At 50.3% G+C, this 17,096-nt stretch overlaps 1 protein-coding gene across 2 annotated transcripts in view; it reads right to left on the bottom strand.

The window, feature by feature from the left end:
* The window catches only part of CARD14 (caspase recruitment domain family member 14), a 38,919-nt gene extending 29,117 nt beyond the window's left edge, over positions 1 to 9,802 (bottom strand). Inside the window, exons 1-2 of one of the 2 annotated variants that reach the window (XM_058428224.1) lie at positions 9,716 to 9,802; positions 4,391 to 4,538 (exon numbers count right to left, since the gene is read on the bottom strand). The gene's annotated coding sequence lies outside the window, so the exon portion shown is untranslated. Of the gene's footprint in view, positions 1 to 3,744; positions 3,943 to 4,390; positions 5,205 to 9,715 lie in introns of those variants that run through there. The other variant, XM_058428223.1, reaches the window with a different exon arrangement.
* Positions 9,803 to 17,096: the final 7,294 nt, after the last annotated feature.

The raw sequence follows: 17,096 nt of genomic DNA, 5'->3' as shown, positions 1-17,096 counted from the left end.
TTGAATTCCTCCCTGTGAGAGATCCAAGAATCTTCTCTTGGGGTCTAGATCAAAACTCCTTTTGCCGGGCATGGTGGCTCGCACCTGTAATCCCAGCACTTTGGAAGGCCAAAGCAGGTGGATCACCTGAGGTCAGGAGTTCAAGACCAGCCTGACCAATATGGTGAAACCCCATCTCTGCTAAAAATACAAAAAAAATAGCTGGGCGTGGTGACAGGCGCCTGTAGTCCCAGCAACTTGGGAGGTTGAGACAGGAGAATGTCTTGAACCCGGAAGGTGAAGGTCGCAGTGAGCCGAGATCGTGCCACTGCACTCCAGCCTGGGCGACAGAGTGGGACTCTGTCTCAAACAAACAAAGAAACAAACAAAGAAATAAAACCCTTTTACCAGTAACGGAATTAACAAAATGGCTTCTGGGGCCAGGGAGGATTTTTCATTCAAACCCTCTCTCCCTGCGTGGCTGGTAGAAAAGGAGATGACGAATCCAGCCAGGATGACGAGAAGCCCTGAGTCCACACTCTGCTTCCCGCCCCAGCCCGGGTGTCTATGGCCAGTGGGGTGGGAAGTGGTGGGGGGATCTTCATCTTAAGGGTGGGTGTCAGAGCAATTCCTCTCCCTGGAGGAGGGCAAGAGGAAATGGGCGTCATCTGGTTTTGGCAGACTGGACTTGCAATTTGCCTTTAAAACACAGGAAGCTGCTCCTGGCTTGGGGAGTTGATTTCCCCAGTGCAGGTGACATTAAAAACCAGACCACTGGCTGGAAGCAGTGGCTCACGCCTGTAATCCCAGCACTTTGGGAGGTCAAGGCTGGCGGATCACCTGAGGTCTGGAGTTCGAGACCAGCCTGACCAACATGGTGAAACCCCGTCTCTATTAAAAATACAAAAATCAGCGGGGCATGGTGGCATGCACCTGTAGCCCCAGCTACTTGGGAGGCTGAGAATTGCTTGAACCCAGGAAGTTGAGGCTGCAGTGAACTGAGATTGCACCACTGCACTCCAGCCTGGGTGACAGAGCGAGACTCCATCTCAAACAAACAAACAAAAACCAGACCACTCCTCTCATGCATCTAGAACCTGCATTCTCGACGGAGGTGAAACAGCCTCCAAGGGGTGAAAATTCTTGCTCTTCTATGTATAAAGCACCGATATATGGTATGTCTATGATATTAATATTTCATGAGAGGGCGATTAGGGAAAAGGTGTCTAAAAAGCTCCTTAGCGAGTGATGAGGAATAAAAGGTTGAGAAACTGCTCTAAAATAAACCCGAGGGTTTGGACGGGGGGTCCAACAACCCAGCAGCCACAGGCAGTGCTCATGGCCTACTTGGGAGGAGCCAGGAAGCAGGCGGGAATTAGGGAATTAGGGTCAGGGAGTTTTTGTGCAACAACGATGCTTGCAGGCAAAGGACACTGCTCTTCCTTGCTGAGGTGGACACCTGTTATTTTTCAGCATGGAGGTAACGCCCCTGGTGGACCCTGCTTTCCAGTCAGAAGCCAAAGTAGGCTGACATTCCCCCTCCTTCTTTCTGGTGTCTGTAATGTCCAGGTGAGAGCACCTGCCCAGGACTCTGAATTCGGGCTGCAGGGGCAGGGGGAGGAGCGCAGGGCCTCTGTGCAGAGGAGGCAGGGCACAGTATGGACGCTTATTACACAGAGGGTTTGGGGAAGCCGTCATCACTTTGCAAACTGATTAGGAAGCCTGAAAGAACTCTGATCCCCTCTATAGGACATCCTTGCTTCTGTGGTGTTGGAATGACCTTGACGGTCTTTGCCATTCTGGTTTCTCCTTCTGTGTAAGATTGAGTGCCATGGCCCCACCTGCTCTACCCCAATCCTAAGCAATAAAGTCGCTAATTCACACTTTGTTGTGTCAGTTACAGCTTTTTCTAAAAAATTAAAGTAAATAAATACTTCTTTTTTTTTTTTTAGAAATTCATCTAAAATAATGGTAGTAGGCCAGGCGTATTGGCTTATGCCTATAATCCTAGCACTTTGAGAGGCCAAGGGGGAAGGATTGCTCAAGCCTAGGAGTTCAAGACCAGCCTGGCAAATATGGTGAAACCCTGTCTCTACTAAAAATACAAAAATTAGCCAGGCATGGTGGTATGCACCTGCAATCCCAGCTACTCAGGAGGCTGAGGCATGAGGATCACTTGAGCCTGGGATACAGAGGTTGTGGTAAGCGGAGATTGTGCCACTGCACTCCAGCCTGGGTGACAGAGGGAGACCCTGTCCCAGTAAACAAACACACAAACAAACAAACAACAGTAGGGGTCCTGCACTTTGGAAATGCTGCTTTATATGTTCTTTATGAAAGGTAATTTTCATTAGATACAAGACTGTCGGCTTCTCTAGAGCCGAGATCATGCCACTGCACTCCAGCCTGGGCGACAGAGAGAGACTGTCTAAAAAAACAAAAAAAGTTCCCGTTGTTTTCAGCTATCCAGCAGGTGGTCCCTTGTTTGCAGCGGCCCAGGACAGTGACACAGAGGACTGCGCAGAGGACTCCACGTGAGGGAAATGTGTTGGGGAGTGACACTGGGCACAAGTGCCTTGCAGAAGACACTTCAGGGTAGTAACAGCCAGCACGGCTCAGCTGCGGGGGGTGTGGGCTTACAAAGGTGGCGAGGCAGACAGAGGGTGGACAGGTCCCCAAAAGTGCTGAGCTGCAGCTGGTCTGGGGCCACCACCACGGCTGATGTCCCAAGCCCAGGTCTGTCTGGACAGAATACATGAAGCAGATCGCCGTTACAGCCCGAAACACCTGCTCTTCAGGGGACATGCTGGCTAGTGCAGACTCTAAGAGCTGTTGGAGGTCCTCAGCAGTCAACTGCCCAGCCTCCCATCCCAGCAAGGGGCCCAGGCGCCCTAGCTTTGGAGATGAGCTGTGTCCCCCGCCATGCCCCTGCCTGAGCCTCTATCTGGCAGGAACATAAGGCCATTAGCCCATGAATCCATCTAAATAATTTTAAAATGTTTTAAAACTGTGCACTGTTTCCAGCATATTAAAAAATCCTGCAAATAACAAATACTCTGCAAATAACAAATATCCATGTACCTACCATGCGGATTCAAGCATCCTGACATTCTGGACTTCGGGTTTCTTTTTAAGGAAACACGAGGCAGATGGCGCCTTTTTGTTCTCTTCAGTCCCTCTTCCCTCCCTCTCTGGCCAGATATTCTAAAAATCATTTTTAAATGATTTTTTTTTTGAGGTAGGGTCTCACTCTGTTGCCCAGGCTGGAACGCAGTGGCGTGATCGTGGCTCACTACAGCTTTGAGCTCCCAGACCCAAGCAATCCTCCCACCTCAGCCTCTCAAGTAGCTGAGACCGCAGGCATGCGCCACCATGCCTGGCTTATTTTTTAATTTTTGTCGAGATGGAATCTCTCTATGTTGCTCAGGCTGGTCTCGAACTCCTGGGCTCCTATGATCTGTCTACCTCAGCCTCTGAAAGTGCTGGGATTACAGCCCAGCCTAAAAATGATATTTTAAAAATCATTTCCTACAAGTGGAAGTGTGTATAAACAGTATATAGTATCTTTGCTTGATACTTCAAGCAGACAGCAGCTTTACATCGACAGTGCCTTCAGTGTTAGCTGGAACTTCACAGAAACTATCGTTCTGTGCAAGGCTGTACAGCTTCTGAGGTTTCTCATACTGATACATGCAGCTTCATATATGCACGGTCCTTTAAATTTTGCACTGGATTCAAAGATATGAATAACCACAGTGGACTTACGCTCCTGTGGGAGGATATCAGGTTGTGCCTAATTTTTCTCCACTGCTCACAGAGCTGCAGCCATCGCCTTTGTTAATCTCCTGGGCACAAGTGGGAGTGATTCCTCACAGACCCATGAATTCCTGTGACTTGATTCTTTTCACTTGGAATGAGAGGCTGGACCACTGGAGACAGATGCCTCTTGCAGGGATCTGTATGCTAAAAATACTTGAAAATCAGAGCAAATCAACATCTGTCATCTAAAAAATGGAAAATGGGCTGGGCACAGTGGCTCATGCCTGTAATTCCAGCACTTTGGGAGGCCAAGGCGGGTGGATCACCTGAGGTCAGGAGTTTGAGACTAGCCTGACCAACATGGCAGAACTCCGTCTCTACTAAAAATACAAAAATTAGCCAGGCATGGTGACGGGTGCCTGTAGTCCCAGCTACTTGAGAAGCTGTGGCAGGAGAATCGCTTGAACGTGGGAGGCGGAGGTTGCAGTAAGCCAAGATTGCATCATTGCACTCCAGCCTGAGTGACAGAGTGAGACTCCGTCTCAAAAATTAAAAGATAAAAATAAAACATGGAAAATGATTGTTGGAGAGTCGTGTGTGCAGGAGCAGTGCCACAAGCCATCCGAGGAGCCAGGTCTCCGGAAGTACTCACCAAGGGTCTCAGGTTCGCTTTTGCAGGAGCTCCGTGCAGCGGGGTGGGGTCTACAGTCCCCGCAGTGTCTCCAAAGCCCAGTGTGTTGATGACTGCCTCCTTTCTCTGCGGGCTGCTGGGTGGGACGGAGCTAGGCAGAAGGAAGAGCCTGAAGCCAAAGCAGCACCAGGTGAATTGACGGTGATTTCAAAGCCATGTGACCTGTTCCAAAACTCAAAGTTCGGTCACAACAACCACAAGCGGCGGGGAAAAGACGTCAAACTCGGATCCGGGAAATAACTCGACGGACCTTTGACCCCTGTGGTTTTCCCAGTAACTATTGAAGTTTCCTTAGCGCTTGGAAGCAGACTTCTAGAATGGACCTGGGCTTTGAACCCTAGACTACCAAGGAGAGTTGACAGGCACAGTAGTTATCCAAAGCAGCCACAGGCCTGTCTGGGGCTCCCCACAGGGCCAGGCCACTCATATCCTTCTGCTGAGTCTCCTTGCCTGGAAGGAAGAACAGCTGGAGAGGACAGCGACGGACCCAGAGGCCCGGGCGGGCAGGTGAGCAGGAGAGGAGAACCAGCCGAGGGCAGCTCTGCCTCACTCCTTTTGATCTCAGTCCTGTTTCTCACTGGAACAGGTGATTGAGGCTCATGAGTCAGGGTGTCACTGATTGTGGCCCCCCCAAAAGAATGCTGAAGCCTTGACCCCCAGTACCTGTAAATAGGACCTCATTTGGGAATAAGTCTCTGCCAACGTAAAGTTGAGGTCATTAGGGTGGGCCCTAGTCCAGGGATGGGCACCCTTATAACAAGAGGAGAAGGGCTGGGTGCGGTGGCTCATGCCTGTAATCCCACACTTTGAAAGGCCAAGGTGGGCAGATTGCTTGAGCTCAGGAGTTTGAGACCAGCCTGGGCAACACAGTGAGACCTTGTCTCTGCTAAAATCTGCTAAAAAAATTTTTTATTTTTTTTGAGACAGAGTCTTGCTCTTGTCTCCCAGGCTGGAATGCAATGGCACAATCTTGTCTCACTGCAACCTTTGTCTCCCAGATTCAAGCAATTCTCCTGCCTCAGCCTTCTGAGCAGCTGGGATCACAGGTGCGTGCCACCACACCCAGCTAATTTTTTATTTTTAGTAGAGACAAGGTTTCACCATGTTGGCCAGGCTGGTCTCGATCTCCTGACCTCAAGTGATCCATCTGCCTCGGCCTCCCAAAGTGCTGGGATTTTTTTTTTTTTAATTAGCCAGGTGTGGTGGTGCACACCTGTAGTCGCAGCTACTCAGGAGGCTGAGGTGGGAGGATCGCTTGAGCCTGGGAGGTGTAGGTTGCAGGGCTGAGATAGTGCCACTCCACTCCAGCCTGGACGACAGAGCAATACCCTGTCTCAAAAAAAAAAAAAAAAAAAGAAGAAGAAGAAGAAGAGGAGAAGGGCCCTAGACCTAGACACCCCATGTTGGCAGAGGCCGAGACTGGAGTGACACGCCAAGGGTCAGTGGCAACACTAGAAACTCAAGAGCAGGCATGAAGCAGACCCTCCCTGGCACCTTCATGGGGGTGTGGCCGTGCTGACCCCTGGGGTGTGGACTTCTGGCCTCCAGAACCACGAGCAAATACATTTCTGTTGTTTTAAGCCACCCGGTTTGTGGTAATTTATGATGGCAGCCAGAGGGAGCGTGCACAGGGACAAAGGGGATGTGGAAATTGTCCGTCCATCTCCAGGGATGCGCTGCCAATGGGCACACTCCCACAGAAGGCTCCTGAGCCCCCGGGCCTCCACCCAGTAGGAGCCTGCATCACTGGAGTCTGACTCCAAGTCAGAATGATCTTCTGCGCCACCTCAGGACCAGCTAGATCATCTGTGGAGCTCAGGGCAAAATGAAAGGATGGTGCGCTTGTTTTAAAAACGTATTCAGAATTTCAAGGCAGCAATAGCAGAGCAATAAAGTCAGCCAGGGCCCCTGACTCCAGCCCTGCTCTGCATAACTGAGGGGTCTTCAGGTCCCCTGTCTATCAGGGTGGTAGTTAAAGGTAGGGGATATTTCCTTTACAGATGATGAAATGTCTTAAAGTTAACTGTGGCAGTGTTTGCACATATCTGTGAATACACTCAAAGCATCTTAAATGGGTGAATTGTGTGCCATGTGGGTTATAGCTCTTCCTTTTTTTTTTTTTTTTGAGACAAGGTCTTGCTGTGTTGCTCAGGCTGGAGTGCAATGGTGCAATCTCAGCTCACAGCAACGTCTGTCTTCTGGGCTTAAGTGATCCTCTACCTCAGCCTCCGGAGTATCTGGGACTACAGATATGTGCCACCATGCCAGGCTCATTTTTTTTTTTTTTTTTTTTTTTTTTGTAGAGATGGGGGTCTCACTATGTTGCCTGGGCTGGTCTCAAACTCCTAGGCTCAAGCAATCCCCCCATCTCAGCCTCCGAAAGTGCTAGGATTATAGGTGTGAGCCACTGTGTCTGGCTGTGAGTTATATCTCAACAAAGTTGTTTAAAAAAAAAAAAGATCCAGGCTTGGTGCAGTGGCTCATGCCTGTAATTTGGAAGGCAGAAGTAGGAGGATCGCTTGAGCCCAGGAGTTCGAGACTAGCCTAGGCAACATAGCACGATCCTGTCTCTAAAATAAAAAAAAAAAACTATCCGAGAGGGGCTGGCAATCCCACCCTGCCTCCTGCTTCCCTCTCTCGTCCCTGCCAGGAAGCAGGAGGAGGGTGGGCTGAGGAGGTCCCTGCAGTGACCGGTTCTGCCCCTGCCACCCCAGGGTTAGGGCTGGGGGTCCACAGTGTATGGGACACCGGTACCCTCTTTCCTTTCTCTTCGTTTTCAGCCTAGGCTAGGCCCCCATCCCAGCCAGGCCCTGCCTGTTCAACACCCCCACCACAGGCGGGGTTCCTCTCTTGCCAGCTCCTGTTCTCTGCCAGGAGGTGTTGGGCAGGAGCATGTGCTCTGGGCGTTCCCCTGCCGGCCTCCTCCCTTCCATCCCCTTGGCTTCCTCATTCCAGAATCCCTGTTCAGCTCAGCTGACCCTGTGACCCCCTAGGAATGTCTCTGGCTCCTGCAGAAGCGTCTGGGGTTCCCCTCACGCCTTCTTAGATGACAACCACGTGGGCGTAGTCGCTGTGTCACGTCAAGCCCAAAGTCTCCAGGTCAAACCCAACAAAGGATCAGGGCAGCCTCCTGTACCTCCCTCCCCATCTCCTGGTGAAATGAACCAAATGTTGCTTTTTAAAAAGTTAAAAAAAAAAATAAGTGAATAAAGCAGCAACCACAAAACGAGGAAAGGAAAACAACTTTTCTGCCACAAACTGAAAAATAGCAGGCCAGGCATGGTGGCTCACGCCTGCAATCCCAGCACTTTGGGAGGCTGAGGCAGGCAGATCGCATGAGCCCAGGAGTTCGAGACCAGCCTGGGCGACACGGCGAAACCCTGTCTCTACAAATAATACAAAAATTAGCCGGGCGTGGTAGTGTGAGCCTGTGGTCCCCAAGCTACTTGGGAGGCTGAGGTGGGAGGATCACTTGAGCTTGGGAGGCAGAGGTTGCAGTGAAATGAGATTGCATCACTGCACTCCAGCCTGGATGACAGAGTGAGACCCTGTCTTAAAAAAAAAAAAAAAAAAAAAAGGAAAAATGGCAGACAAGCCCTGAAACCAAAGGAGTGGGGCCAAGGGGCACTGGGGGCACAGGTGCCAGTGCAACCCTTAGGGACAGACTGCGGGAAGAGGGGGCTTAAGCATCCCTCTACTGTTTGAGCAGCTGAAGAGAAGTCTAGGGAAGTCAGAGAAAATGCCCCAGAGCTGCCTCCAGCTTCCCTGGGAGTCCTCAGCAGGGGTGGGGAGGGGGCTGTGCTTCTCAGTGCGGGGCAACCACTGGATTTCTTTAATCACACATCCAGGACTAAACTACGGTGGGAATACAGTCTTCCAGCCAAATAAGAAGATTCTTTACCGTAAGAAATAATGCAAGCAGTAGAAATCGGGGTAGGGGGTAGGGGAGGGAAGGCGTCACTTTATCTTCCATGACCCTGTGCTATCTAAAATAAAGTAGGGCCAGGCGATGTGGCTCGTGCTTATAATCCCAGCACTTTGGAAGGCAGAGGCAGGCAGGTCGCCTGAGGTCAGGAGTTCGAGACCAGTCTGGCCAACATGGCAAAACCCCGTCTCTACTAAAAATACAAATATTAGCTGGGTGTGGTGGTGCATGCCTATAATCCCAACGACTTGGGAGGCTGAGGCAGGAGAATCGCTTGAACCCGGGAGGCAGAGGCTGCAGTGAGCTGAGATCATGCCATTGCACTCCAGCCAGGGAGACAGAGCGAGACTCCATCTCAAATAAATACATAAAATAAAACAAAATGCTGATTTTATTTTATTTTCCGTTTTGGGGAGAATGGGGTCTTGCTCTGTCGGCCAGGCTCTCAAACTCCTGGGCTCAAGCACTCCTCTCGCCTCTGCCTCCCTAAGTGCAATGATTACAGGTCTGAGCCACCAAACCCAGCACCGTTGATTTTACATAATGTCACTAATTTATCAAGGTTTTTGTAATCTCTTATCTGAATCTTGGGGATTTTTAGGAACTAATAGTTCTTGTCATTGTGAAACTGTTCTACTACATTTGGCATTCCATTATTATTTTTAACAATTAAAAAATATTTTTTGGCCAGGCGCGATGGCTTACGCCTGTAATACCAGCACTTTGGGAGGCCCATCACAAGGTCAGGAGTTCGAGGCCAGTCTGGCCAACATAGTGAAACCCCATCTGTACTAAAATACAAAAAATTAGCCGGGTGTGGTGGTGTGTGCCTGTAATCCCAGTTACTTGGGAAGCTGAGGCAGGAGAATCACTTGAACCTGGGAGGCAGAGGTTACAGTGAGCCGAGATTGTGCCACTGCACTCCAGCCTGGGTGATAGTGCGAGACTCCGTCTAAAAAAAAAAAAAAAATGCCGAATCTGGATGCACTGCCTATGAGTTAGCCCAGCTCCTCAAGGAGCAGTACCTAAAAAATAAAAATAATAAAAAAAACTTCTGCCAGCAACATCTGAGCTGAACTAAAATTTAAGTAAAATTAAAAGTTTACATTTCAATCATGTAGAATATGACCCCATTTTTATAAAATGGTGTTAGTTTATCTCTGGGAGTCCCTCAATCTATGTGCCCATCCATCCATTCATCCGATCTGCCGATCAGTCTGTCCTGTCATTCCGTGTGTGTGTGTGTGTGTGTGTGTGCACGAGAGAGAAAGAGAGGGGGAGAGAGAAAGAGAGCGGCAGAGAGATGGAGAGGGAGCGAGACAGAGAGGCAGAGAGCAGAGGGATTCTGGAACACTCCTTACCAATGCTAATGCTTGTTGTTCATGGTGGTAGATTGTTAAGAAATCTGTTGGCCGGGCGCGGTGGCTCAAGCCTGTAATCCCAGCACGTTGGGAGGCCGAGGCGGGTGGATCACGAGGTCAGGAGATCGAGACCATCCTGGCTAACACGGTGAAACCCCGTCTCTACTAAAAAATACAAAAAAAAAAATTAGCCGGGCGTGTTGGTGGGCGCCTGTGGTCCCAGCTACTCGGGAGGCTGAGGCAGGAGAATGGCGTGAATCCAGGAGGTGGAGGTTGCGGTGAGCCGAGATCGCACCACCGCACTCCAGCCTGGGGGACAAGAAAGACTCCGTCTCAAAAACAAAAAAAAAAAAAAAAAAAAAGAAATCTGTTTAGGCCTGGTGCGGTCGCTCACGCCTGTAATCCAGCACTTTCTGAGGCCGAGGCAGGCGGATCACTTGAGGTCAGAGTTCGAGACCAGCCTGCCAACATGGTGAAACCCCATTTCTACCAGAAATAGAAAAATTAGCCGGCCGTGGTGGTGCTCGCCTGTAGTCCCAGCTACTCGGGAGGCTGAGGCAGGAGAATCACTTGAACCTGGGAAGTGGAGGTTGCAGAGAGCTGAGATGGTGCCACTGCATTCCAGCCTAGGAGCCAGAGTGAAACTCTATCTCAAAAAAAAAAAAAAAAAGAAAAGAAATCTATTTAGAATAAGCAAGTATGGGTTCAATAAAAATCATAAAGTCATTATTTTAGAAAACAATAAAATTAATCCAATTGATGAAACAGAGAAGAAGATGGGCCTCATCCTAGAAGTGTTAGCCATGGAATGCTGGGGTCCTAGGTTGTCTGGGACAGTCGTTTTATGACTCTTGTCCTGGAGTAATGATCAACAGTGCCACCTTTCTCTCAATACAGACTCGGTTTAGGGGGCATCATGGGAAGGGGAGGCGAAGGCATGCTGAGGCCGAGCTCCTCCAGCTACAGTGGGGACACCAGCAGAAACATCTCCTCTCCTGCTCCCCTCAGCCCCGATGAACACGGCGCATGGAGAGGGTGGGAGCCCAGGGGATGACAGATACTGGCTGAAGTGGGGAAAGTTCTAGAAGAGGGAAAGTGGGAGGAAGACTTGGCTGGTCCAGGATGCATCAGTTGGGAAGACAACTGTTTCTTCCCCTCAGGGCAGGAGTTCTCAGCCTTCCACTTAGTGAAGGAGAGTGCAGCATCTTCATAAAATCCCGGTATTTGCCCCCAAATCTCTTACGAAACATCTACTTCAATAGGTATTCGGCCTGAGCCTAGAGGTTCCAAAGCAGATGGAAAATACAGGCGTCCCTAAAGGGTTGCCTACAAGGCCTTTCTTTGTGGCCAATGGCCTTGTGATTCAGTTGGTGCCAAAGAGCCAATGACTGAGAAACCAGGGCTTACCGCAGTATAATGTTTGTTTCTAGCAAATGACACTCTGGCACACTCTCCAGTATTTTCCTATATCGAGTTGCCAAGGGGCCACATCTCCAGCTTGCAGCTGAAACCCTGGGAGTTCTGGACGGTCAGGTCTCTGCGGATACCCTGAGGACCAGGACTGGTGGTCAGCCCAGGACTACAGGTTCCTCGGGTGCCTTCCCGGGGCTGGGTCCAGGTGGCAATGACCGGGTCTGGGAGGGTCCTCTAGTTGGATTGCCCCTCTGCCCTGACTTGCCTGAGCCTCACAGGACTCCTGAGGAGGGTCTGAGGGTGCTGACAGTGCCCTCCCATCACACTGAACTCAGAAAGCCAGGGCAGCTCAAGCCAAAGCTGCCTCACCAGCAGCTGAAGACAGAGGTTCTGCAGGACTCTCCAGACCCAGCCAACTGCCCCAGCCAGCTGCCCCTCAGGCTTCTGGAGCCCCCAGAGCCACACTGGGCTTCAGGCATCAGTGGGTGGAGCTAAATAGAAGTCATTAGTCCGTTCTGCAGTTGCCGTGAAGCAACTTACAGTAGACTCCAATGGCAGTTAACAATTGCAGGAGTTTCTTTGTAACTTGTCCCAGTGTAAATAAGGGTTAGTCCTAACAGTAAAACAAAACAAAACAAAACAAAACAAAACACCTTAGGGCTGGGCACGGTGGCTCAGGCCTGCAATCCCAGCACTTTGGAGGCCAAGGCAGGAGGATTGCTTGAGCTCAAGAGTTCAAGGCTGCAGTGAGCTATGATTGTGCCACCGCCCTCCAGCCTGGGTGACAGAGCAAGACCCTGGCTCAAAAAAACGAAACGAAATGAAACAAAAGAAAGAAAGAAAGAAAGAAAGAAAGAAAGAAAGAAAGAGAGAGAAAGAGAGAGAGAGAAAGAAAGAGAGAAAGAGAGAAAGAAAGAGAAAGAAAGAAGGAAGAAGGAAGGAAGGAAGGGAAGAAAGAAAAAAAGAAAGAAAGAAAGAAAAAGAAAAGAAAAGAAAGAAAGAGAGGGAGGAAGGAAAGGAAGGAGAGAGAGAGAAAATGAATGAAGGAAGGAAGCAAAGAAGGAAAGCAAGCAAGCTAAATAGAAGTCACTAGTCCCTTCTGCAGTTTGCAGTGAAGGAAGGAAAGAAGGGAAGGAAGGAAGGAAGGAAAGAAGGGAAGGAAGGAAGGAGGAAGGAAGGAAAAGGAAAAGGAAAGGGAAGGAAGGAAAGAAAGAAAGAAAGAAAGAAAGAAAGAAAGAAAGAAAGAAAAAGGAAGGAAGGAAAGAAAGGAAAGAAAGAAAGGAAGGAAGGAAGGAAAGAAAGGAAAGGAAAGAAAGAAAGAAAGGAAAGAAAGAAAGAAAGGAAAGAAAGGAAGGAAGGAAGAAGGGGAGAGGAAGGGGAAGGGGAAGGTGAAGGGGCCAGGAGCCGTGGCTCACGCCTGCAATCCCAGCACTTTGGGAGATCAAGATGGGCGGATCACCTGAAGTCAGGAGTTTGAGACCAGCCTAGCCAACGTGACAAAACTCTGTCTCTACTAAAAATAAAAAAATTAACCAGGTGTGGTGGTGTGTACCTATAGTCCCAGCTACTTGGGAGACTGAGGCAGGAGAATCGCTTGAACCCAGGAGGCAGAAGTTGCAGTGAGCCGAGACTGTGTCACTGCACTCTAGCCTGGGCGACAGAGCAAGACTTCTGAAAAAAGAGAGAAGAGGGGAGGGGAGAGGAGGGGAGGGGAGGGGAGGGTCCAGAGATCCCTAATTCCAAACTCTGACTCTAACTGTACAGCAAGTCTAGTAGAGCCTAAGATCATAAAATCCTGAGCATCTAAGATGTGGGTTCTCCCTACTTGACCCCTCCCAGGTCAACATCCTTCTCCTAACCCAAGTGTCAGTCTCTTCCCTTGCCAGTGAAGTAGGGAAGAAGGCACATGTACACACACACACACACACACACACACACACGTGTACACACTCCATGGGGGGCAGATGGTCACAAGCCCAGGAGGAGGGGGCACAGCTCACCCCGGCCCCCCAGTGCCATGACAGGCTGGCTGTGCCCCTGCTACCAACAGCAGGCAGCTGGTCTTGCTCACTTTGTCCTGAACTTAGGCACCTTCCTTCCCCTGTCTTTCGTCCCGCAGCAACAGTGAAGAGATGAGAGTATAAAACAGAGGATCCCTTTCATCTAGCATGACCCGTGCTGTTTTAAGGCAGAACTCAGCATTCAGAGAATGTTCCAGTGATTGACCGAGCAACACAGACAAGCCGTTTTCTGCTCTCTAGTCCACACACAAGGCAGCACCTCCACTCCTGATGAGGAAGAAGCCGGCCCCTCCCACTCCCCTGGGAGCACTCTCGGGCCCCATCAGACCTGTGTCGGCTGAGCCCCTCGGTAGGCTGAGCCTTCCGTAGGCTGACCTGCTCTTCGCGGGATGGACTGTGTGCACTTACCTTCCCTCTCCCAGGGAAGCGAGGACTGAATGTAGCCCAGTCTGTGGCTGAACTGAACGGCAGTGGACAAGCAGGTTTGACAGGCACGTCCCACAGGAGCAGTGCCTTATATGGGGCTTCTATGAGCCATCGAAGCACCAGTACATTCCCACAGCTGGGCATTGATGTAAGAACCACAGGGATGGCTGAGAACAGTCTGTGCATCTGGTTGACCCATAGAAGACGGTGATTGAGGGGAAGGCTTCAGGGTTGGGGGCTGGGAATCCTCTCTCCTTTGTGAATGGTCACCCAGTTCATCATCATTTCTACCCTTGGGAAAATCCTAGGAAGATCAGGATAAATTCTAGGGTCCTTCTTGGCTCTCATGATCCATTATTGGAAGTATGTAAATAATTCCAATAGATCCATCTCGAGTTAACATTTCATAACTATTGTTTAGATTTAGGTGAAAGTCTTGGTCCTCCACGTTGAGATATGTCTAGAATCTGATCGATTCTCACCACCTGCACTGTGGTGCCCTGATCATGACCCACTGGGACCTCTGCAATGGCTCCTAACTTCTTACCACGCCCCCATCACCAGCGCTCAACACAGCAGGCAGAGAAGTCCTGCTAGAGCACGAGTCAGCTCCCGTCATTCCCTTCGGTGTACAGGTCCTGGAGTCCTCAGCGTGACCATGAGGCTCTGCTTATCAGGTCCTTGCTGACCTTATCTCTCTTGTACCTGCTCCAGACACACAGCTCGACAGTCGTGACCATCCAGGTACACTTCTGCCCCAGGGCCTTTGCACCTACTGTTCCTACTGCCTGGAACACTCTTTCCCATCCCTCCTTCCAGACTCTACTCAAATGCTACTTCCCGGATCATCCTACTTAAGTCCGTAGACCTCCCATCCCGTCCTTCACTCCCCTTCCCTGTTCCATCTTCTCTGTGGGAATACTGCCTTGACCTAGTGTGTATTCTAGTTACGTGGCTCCCTGCCAGCCTCCCCACTCCACAGTAACCTACTGAGGACAATAATTCTTGTCTTTCTTGTTCCCTGCTGTGTCCCCACCCCTTGGGCTGTGATATTCCACAAATATTGGTTGAGTGAATGAATAAACATTGGTTAGGGGCTTGGTTCCCAATGATGCAGACACTGAAAGAAGGGAAATTCACAGCTCCATGGCCTGAGAACCTTCAGGACTATCCTGCGGACAGTCAAAGGTCGGCTTTCAAGGTCATGTAGCTTGTGGTGGCTGAGCAGAAGCTCCAACCCAAATCTCCTGGTGATGAGCCGGCTGAAGGCACAGCCAGTTGGGCAGAGCAAGTGAGAACACAGGCTGAGGCCAGGTGCAGACATGAACTCTCCAACCAGGGTTATAGCCCCATTGGGTGTCAGCTTCCCCTCGGGCAGGTCATTTAAGCCCCTAAGGCTCAGCTCTCTTAGTTTCCTCCAGCAGGCCTCATGATAAGCCCTGCCGCACAGTGGGAAAGCTCACCAGCTCATCACACTGTGCCAGCCACACAGACAGTTCCAGTTACAGAAAACGCAAAGAAATGCTGCCATTCCCAGTAAAAGAGGGGGGCAGAAGAATGCACTGGAGATGGGAGGAGCCTCATTAAGAACAGAAATAGCCATAGAAATAGTCAAGGTGCAGCCATAGAAAGGAATGACTTTGCAGAGACATGGATGAAGCTGGAAGCCACCATTCTCAGCAAACTAACATGGGAACAGAAACCCAAACACTGCATGTTCTCACTCATAAGTGGGAGCTGAACAATGAGAACACATGGACACAGGGAGGGGAACAACATACACTGGGGCCTATGGTAGGGGGAGTGGAGGGAGAGCATCAGGACAAATAGCTAATGCACGTGGGGCTTAAAACCTAGGTGATGGGTTGACAGGTGCAGCAAACCACCACAGCACACGTTTACTTATGTAACAAACCTGCACATTCTGCACATGTATCCCGGAACCTAAAATAAAATAAAATAAAATAAAAAGAAATGGTCAAGGAAGCCACAACCCTGAAGAACCCTGTGTTTTCTAAAGTCAAAAACCATATCTTAGGCTGGGTGCAGTGGCTCAGCCTGTAACCCCAGTGCATTGAGAGGCTGAGGAGGGAGGATTGCTTGAGGCCAAGAGTTCGAGACCAGCCTGGGCAACACAGGAAGACCCTGTCTCTACAAAAAATAATTTAAAAAAAAGCCGGGTGTGGTGCAACATGCCTGTGGTCCCAGCTACTCCAGAGGCTGAGGGGGAAGGATCGCTTGAGCACAGGAGGTAGACGCTGCAGTGAGCCATGGTTGCACCACTGCACTTCAGCCTGGGCAACAGAGGGAGACCCTGTCTCAAACAAAACAAAACAAAATGCATCTTAATCACTATGGCATCTTCAGGAGGGCCCCACTGGCAGGTCATCTGTATCACACAGAATTGCAGCTGCATACACATGTCCAGAGTCAATAAAGCAGCATCTCTAGTAATTCGGCCAGGTTAGGTTAGGGTATCCCTGGAAAAACTTGGAAGGGGGACCTGGGGGACAGGGGCCAGCAGGCACCAGGACGGCAGCACTCAGGGGCTCTGTGCCCCAGGGCAGTGATCGGTGAAGAAATGCACAGGTGCCAGACTTGGGCCAGCCGTAGGGCTCCTCTGGGCAGTTTTTTTTTGTTTTTTTTTTTTTGAGACGGAGTCTTGCTCTGTCACCCAGGCTGGAGTGCAGTGGCTTGACCTCAGCTCACTGCAGCCTCCACCTCCCACCAGGTTCAAGCGATTCTCCTGCCTCAGCCTCCCGAGTAGCTGGGATTACAGCTATGTGCCACCATGCCCAGCTAATTTTTGTATTTTTAGTAGAGAAGGGGTTTCACCATGGTGGCCAGGCTGGTCTTGCACTCCTGATCCCAAGTGATCTGCCCACCTCGGACTCCCAAAGTGCTGGGATTACAGGCATGAGCCACCACGTCTGGCCTCCTCTGGGCACTTTATTCATCCATAGAATGTAGGGAGTTGGGGAAAAGCTTTGCCTTGAAATAATGATGTTGGCACCAGATGAAGATGGAGGCATGAAGCCCTATAAGAATAAAAATCAGACCCTCACAAGAAAACCCCAAGATCAGGAGTTTAGGTTGATTGAGGAAGGGGGCCTCTACCTGACTCCCCTGCCATGGGTGGATGTAAATAAAGGGTCAGGATGTATAAACAGGGAGCGTATGAGTCTTCACTCTTGTACCTAGGGGCTGGGAGGATTCCAGGACTTCTTCCAGGACATTCTAAACAGGTCCTCAACATCCTAGCTGGAGACCAGAATAGGCGTCTCGGGCTGGGTGGCTCTGCAGCGTAGCTGGCTGTGGATGAGGATGAGTGGCAGCAGAGACCTCACGCCCACCTCTGGGCTGCAACAGTGCGTGCAGTGGGCTGGGTGGGGAATGGCGGGAAGCAGCTATTTCCACAAGAGCTGGTAAAACTGGTCACTCCTGTTGTGTTTTACAACTGCCTACCTGACAGCTCCGCTTGGATGTCTAGACACCTCAAATATAACCCAGCTAAGTCACAT

Source organism: Hylobates moloch, unplaced genomic scaffold (assembly GCF_009828535.3).
Source record: "Hylobates moloch isolate HMO894 unplaced genomic scaffold, HMol_V3 SCAFFOLD_15, whole genome shotgun sequence".
Classification (NCBI taxonomy): domain Eukaryota; kingdom Metazoa; phylum Chordata; class Mammalia; order Primates; family Hylobatidae; genus Hylobates; species Hylobates moloch.
This window is presented reverse-complemented; position numbering and strand designations above follow the sequence as displayed.